This window comes from Montipora capricornis, chromosome 11 (assembly GCF_036669925.1).
Source record: "Montipora capricornis isolate CH-2021 chromosome 11, ASM3666992v2, whole genome shotgun sequence".
Lineage (NCBI taxonomy): Eukaryota > Metazoa > Cnidaria > Anthozoa > Scleractinia > Acroporidae > Montipora > Montipora capricornis.
This window is the reverse complement of record NC_090893.1, coordinates 30,553,773-30,560,653: the sequence shown is the minus strand read 5'-3', so window position 1 is coordinate 30,560,653 and position 6,881 is coordinate 30,553,773.

Below are 6,881 nucleotides of genomic sequence, written 5' to 3'. Positions count from 1 at the left end.
GCAGAAAATCCACAAATCAAGGACTTTTGGCTCTTCTGTGCATTTTCAGAAATTTCAGTGAAACAATAACGGTCGTCTACAGTTATACCATTACCGCGATTGCGCGTATTTTTGGCTGTGGCCAGTCCTTACTGTGGGGATGAGAATAGAGAAACAGTAAACGACACAGCGCATGGATGCTGCTTGTCACAAAAGCTTTAAATTCTCTTTTTCTACCTTCCCTCTCTAAATTTTGAGAGGTTGCTCGATTTCTGTAGTTAATAGGCAAGAAATTAGCTAAAATCGAGCACATTTCTTTGATTTTTTGCAAAACGCAAATTTCAGCCTGAGATTTACTGTTTACCATAGACGCGATGCGAAATCACTGTATTAGAGCGATTTCAATTGAATTTCGTGAAACAAATACCAGAGTAATTGCTTCGACCAATCACAAAAGGTGCAAACAGTGCAGTGAACCAATCAGTACAATTCCATGTAAATCGCTCAAAGCGCGGGAAAAATGCCGCGTGCCAGTCGCCGTTTGGTTTTCCTTCTGATTGGTTAACTGGGACCAGATTTTCAAAGCAATCACCAAGCGTAGCAATTGCAATCTCGTAATTACTTTCGAAAGTCATTTGAAAACTGCTATATGACAATTTGGTCTTGTTATCGTCAAAACCTCAAGTTTCGTAATTTCAGATTTGCCGTTTTCAAGGGTACGGAAGAGAAGTGATCTAAAGCCCCAACTACACGTTCAAACATTGTTATATAAAACATTTGTTGGATCAACAATGTTAGAACGTGTAGCGTGCATGTTTGATGACGTCTGTTTAACACTTTTTGTTGGAATAATGTTTTGATTTCGATACAACATTTTCTCCAACATACAACAAATGTAAGCGTGTAGCCGTACGGCAAAGACTAAAGTGACGTGTTTCAAACAATGTTATATGCGTATCCATTGTTACAAGCGTTCTCATGACAATGTTGGGTCGTGTTCTTCTAGCAATGTTACAACGTGTAGCCGGGGCTTAAAACTAGAAACGCGTTTTTTTTTCTTCCTATTTAGACCGTGTAGCATGCATGTTTGACGTTTGTTAAACCTTTTTTGGCGGAAGAATGTTTTGATTTCGATCAAACATTTTCGCCAACATGCAACGTGTACGCGTGTAGCCGCCCTTTCAACAATGTTGTATTGCAAGGACCAATCAGAGTAAAGGGCCCAGTCTCCAATCCGAGAACCATGAGCAATCCAAATTGTGACTAAAGTGACGTGTTTCCAAAAATGTTATATGCGTATCCAACATTGTTAGAAGCGTTCTTACAACGATGTTGGGACGTGTTCTTCTAACAACGTTTCAACGTGTAGCCGGCGCTTAAAACTAGCATCAATTTTTTTTTCTACTCATTTCACTTTATCGGCCGGTTATTTAAAAGAAGTCTAATTGAAGCAGCGATTTTGAAAACTGGTTTACTTCAAAAAGTGTGTTGCTTCAAGTAGAGCTTTTCCCCTTTGCTCTTGCCCTTTCATCCCTGTTTACGAAAATAAACAGCCTTTTTGTATCAGGATTGTCCAAAATAAAGTTGATTTGAGACGCGATTTTGAATTCAGCGGAATAGTCCTACATGTCTCCTTAACAGCTCCTTAATAATCAAGTCTAGCTGGCTTTGTGTTATCGTTGTGTGCGTTTCATCTTCTTTCAGTGGCAATCGGATATTTCCCGATAAAGGAGCAGAAGGCCAGGATTTGGGAACATCCTGCTTTGGAACCAGGCAAGCGTCGATTGTTTCCGGTTTAAGGCATGCGTGCGCATTTCGCTCTTACATGACCAACCCTCGACTTCTAAAAATGAATGTACCAGCAATGTTTACAGTTTTAAAGTGCAAACAAGTTTTTTTTGTTGCTCATATTTATCCGCCTTTCATTATAATTCTGTAACTAATGGGGAACAAAATAAATTCTACGTTTTTTGTTGATTTTCCTTTTCTTCATCTTTGATGAAATTTGGAAAATTTGAAATAGTAACGATATAGTAACGATATGATAATGACAGAGACTAGCAACCTATTTTTGTTTCCAAAAAACGTTTTGAAACAACGCACCCCTGGAGTTTGCTCAAACTTTTAATAATCAATAATTTAAGTCAGTAGTGGTAGCTGTGGTCTTAAAAGCCTGGTTGTTCTGCGATTTAGCAGCAACAGGCAGTTGCGAAACAAAAGACGGTATTTACCGTCTTTTCGAGGAAATGATTCTTCGAGGAATAGCTTCAAGCGTACTGCTGTTACTAATGTAAGTATATAAAGCACTTATTTACCAGTTTATAGGTTAATATATGAGAATATTGACCTTTTTAATATCGCCTTTTGTAATTTAACACCTTGGTCATTCCTCTATTGTCTCAATTGTTCATATATTAGTTCATAAAACTCTTTACTAGACCCAGTTAGAAATCGAATTGGAAGATATGATTATTTCATTTAATATCTTTCCAATATTCATTTATCTCTCGAAGATTAAGCACCCTTTCGTAATTCAAACTTAGAATTAATTTGAGTGACAAAATTCTCTCTTAAGTTCGATTTGCACTGACGGCACCGAGAGATGTTATTCATCACCTCTTCAATTTAGAATTTTGGCCAATGTTTGAGAGTTCGTTTCCTCGTGCAACTTTGAAGTCCATTGTTTTGAACTGAAATACATTTTCCTTGAGTTCTGGAAAACTGTAGAATTGTTTCACTAATTTCATCATATAGCATCTGTAAGAGGACCTAAAGCTCAAAGATAGCAATTAACAAATTGATTGAGTTGACCGAACTCTAAAGATTGAAAAGATTGAAATTGAAAGTTTCAATTAATGATTTATAGATTAGATCACTAAATCTTCGATGACACTTTCTGAGAGGTTACAAGGTAAATATAATAATTAGTTTTATCAAGGTCAGAAGTCCTAAGATATAAAAGTTGAATATTCCACACTATTTGGTTTAAAAATAAAATGTTTTCGAGGGAAACAGCTGTGATTCAGTTCTTTTCCCTTGATGAAGCTCGAAAAGATTGAGTTGTGTTCAGTATTTTTAGGCGAATGACTGTCAAAGGTTCCTAGTTTCTATATATGTAGAAAAATTAATTCGAAAAGGTTTTAAAGTTGGTACCATAGGTTTAGAATAATACTAAGGTCGCCTTCATTTTAAAGAATCAAACTAAATGAGTGTATTTAATAGACATTTTTCAAATTTAGGCTATCACAGTCGAAGTCATGTTTTAGAAGAGAAATTATTCTCAGAGAAAATCACTGAGCGATTTCTTACTTAAATTATTCTAAAATATGAAATCTTGTTCACTTTAAGACTTTGTTTGAAAGATTGTTCTTGTACCCTTAAATGTACCCTCAGGTGATTGGGTCTGCCATAAAAATATTTGTGTTTATAAAAAGTAGACAAAAAAATCTTCTTAAAGGCTTGTTAAAAGAGGCAAAAAATACTAGTTTTCGGAAGTAATTTCTTCGCCCTTTTTGAACGCCACTAATTGTTAAATTTCTTCATTTAGTTTTGGAATTAGGAGATTTCTCTAAGTACAAATATTCTATAGCCATTGAGGTTTGTAGTACGTCAGGGAAAACGAGTTCATCTTAGAGGTTTTTTCTCATGCACGTGTTAGTAGATATACCTGTCAGATGTTATAGTTTGATATAAGGTCTTTATAAGGTTTTATAAGGAGCTTACATTGGCTGCCAGTTCGTTATAGGATAGTTTTTAAAATGTTGAACATTGCTAACTTACAAAGCTCTAAATGGACTGGCCCCTGATTACATTAAAGACCTATTGAGGTATAATGACTCTCTTCGCACAATGAGATCTTCAAACAACAGGTACGTTGCTTGATGAGCCTCGAGCGAATCTTAAAACGCATGGTGAAAGGACTTTTTCCGTGGCGGCACCAAGGCTCTGGAATAAACTACCACTCCAGATCAGGTTTTCATCATCAGAGGCAATTTTTAAAGCTAATCTAAGCCTTATCTTTTTAAGCGTGCATTTGATTTGTAGTTTAAACTTGGAGATTTTTTCTTTTTTCTTTGTAACCTTATTGTATTATATTGTATTATTATTAAAAAGCGCTATGGACAATTGCAGATACATGGCAACTTTTGCTTCTGATTAAAATGCTATTGAACAACATGAAAGAACTGTGCTCGTTAGATAGGGTGATAAGACGGTAGTGCTTTCCTTAACATCATAATTGTGGAATGATTAGGGGAGAATTTTACTGTTTCTTCCCCGTTTGTCCACCTTAGTAAATCTCTTCCGTTGATGTTTGTCGTCTGGTGCTGCCAAGATACGAGAATAGGGCATACTTGCCATTGTATCATTTAAGGTTAAATTTCGGACTAATTAGAAAGAAGCAATGAAAGAAAATTGTTTACTTTTACTGTTGAATTTGAACACTTTTTAAAAGACCAAGTAGTCTCAGAACATGTCAGAACTTCGAACCAAAAATAGTAAAAACGCCCCGAATTTCGCAGGGAATAGCAAGATTGCTCTCTTTTTGAGAAACCCATGAAAACGAGCAAAACATACTTCTAAGCACTGGATTAGAATGATGCACTAAAGACATATAAATTAATGGCAGAGAAGAGACAAAAGTTTTCTCCAAACGGCTGGCTTAATCGGTAAATTAGTCGAATTGCTGAATGGAAGGCCGTGGATGACTTTAAGCAACATCCTCAGGGACTTAACCGAGGAAAGGGAAAAAATTCTGCCTTCGATATAGAGATTGTATAAGTTAAGGTAATTCCCTTGAAATTGTTCTACTATCAAACTTCTTTGGAAACCTGACGTGATATGAACATTAAAAAAATGCAATAAAAAATGGGGTCACCGTGCTTGTTTACGCGTCAGCAGGCTCTTAAAATGGGGTATTTTTACTAGTTGAGCGTTAAAAATTCGAATCATCTTCATACAGAATTAAGTCTCGGTTACTTCAAAGACACAAAATTTTATTTTGAAAATAAAACTTCTTTTATTCACATAGGCAGTATTGCTTCAATTACGCCGTTTTGATTGCCTGGTTGTGGGAATAGTGCACTTTTTGGGACAGTTCTGTGGTTAGCTAGTTACACCCAGTATGGAAGTGTTTTCCAAAAAAATTCATGTTCTACTATCAAACTTTCTTTCTTCTTCAAATATGTTCTTTATTAGACTGTTCTTAGCAAATACCTCATAAAAAAATCGGGGGTCACCGTGCTCGTTTGAGAGAAAAGGAGCAGTTATGTCGCTGTCTGGCTTAGTTTGAGGGAAATCTCGTACGTTTTGTACGCGCACGTGCTCATGTGCGCTTGCTAATGCCGCGAAATTGTGCGCAGTAGGGATGCGCAATGCAATACTAAGGAATTACCTTAAGACGTGTTCACGCTCTTGAGTGCATCATGGGTTATCAGGGCAAGATAGGGAGAAATTCAAAGGTTTGTGTGGAAGTTTAAAACCATGAAAATTATTAATGATGTATACAATTTTGGGTTTTTTTTATTTTCCAAAACAGAAGATATGCACTCAGAGGTGCTGCAGAATGAAGTTGGAGAGAATGGCTATTGTAGAAATTATTTTATGAAAGAAAGTTTCTGCCATAAATTTCCCGTAATTCCAGAGGTACAAAATTACAAAGAATGTATGGAGACAAAAAGCAATATTTCGGAATTCCAAAAAATAGATACCAAGTCCAGTTCATCTCAGTTGTGAACTTAAACTTATTTGTTTTGTTTATGAAGGCGAAAGTCTAAAAAGTACAATCATGTACAATTCATTTTGCTTTGAATTTCCCGCCATGTTGCCCTGATTACCCATGATGCATTCAAGAGCGTGAACTGGTTTATTTAATCTCTTGTACCGAACCTCTCCAAAACACGACGCTTTTGATCATCTCACGTTGATATTTTGCAGGGGAAGATAGGAAGAACAGGAAGAACTCTTTTTGAACATCTTAATGAAAGAAGCTTTACAAAGAAAAGCAAAAAATAGCCTTACATGTAATTTTGCGACTTTAATTTCGATGATGCGGTCTTGTGAGTCAACGTGAGTGCGCGCATCCGCTGAATGCCGAAGAATAGTACCAAAGATTTGAAGGATTTTAAACATGAAACTTCATTTATCCTTGTATGACTTACGGAAAAAGTAGTGGTGTACTTTGTTCTTAACAAGTTACTTCTTATCTGTAATAAACAAGGGAAGAAAATGTTATTCACTCGGCAAATTAAACGCAAAACAGCTTTCCGGTACTTTCACGTAGAAACGGCGACTGTGACAAATAGTGCGATAATCGTGGTCACGTGATCCCTTTTACTGTTTTGCGTTCCTCGTGATGCTGTCAATGCTTAGATTCAGTAGACTGTTTCCTCAGTAAACGTAATATTTTCTGTTAAGTTTTCTTCCTCAGGGGCTTACAATATTTGATGAACTCACGATCATTCCTTTTAATTATACGGTTTCCTTCAAATGAAATTTTATGTTTAAATCAATACCAACAGACCAATTTCGTACATTAAAATTCAGTCCTAAACAAAAGGCATCATCTCGAGGCTCTGGGGAATAAATATAAGGAGTTGTATGAGTTTATTCCCCAGAGCCTCGAGATAATGCCTTTTGTTTGGGACTGAATTTTAAGGTATCGAAATTGGTCTATTATCAGGGAATTCTTATCGTTAAACCATGCTCGCTGGATTATTTTTACTCGTGCCTTTTAACTGCTTCCGTTTTGATAAAAGCAAAAATATTCTATTTGCAAACTACACCTTGTTCTGCTAACTTTAATCTAATATTCCTTCACATTTTAATTTTCTTGTTGTTTAGATGTTGGAAGACAGCAGACAGTGAGTATAAAATTTCATTTTACTTTTGCATACCAAACGAAT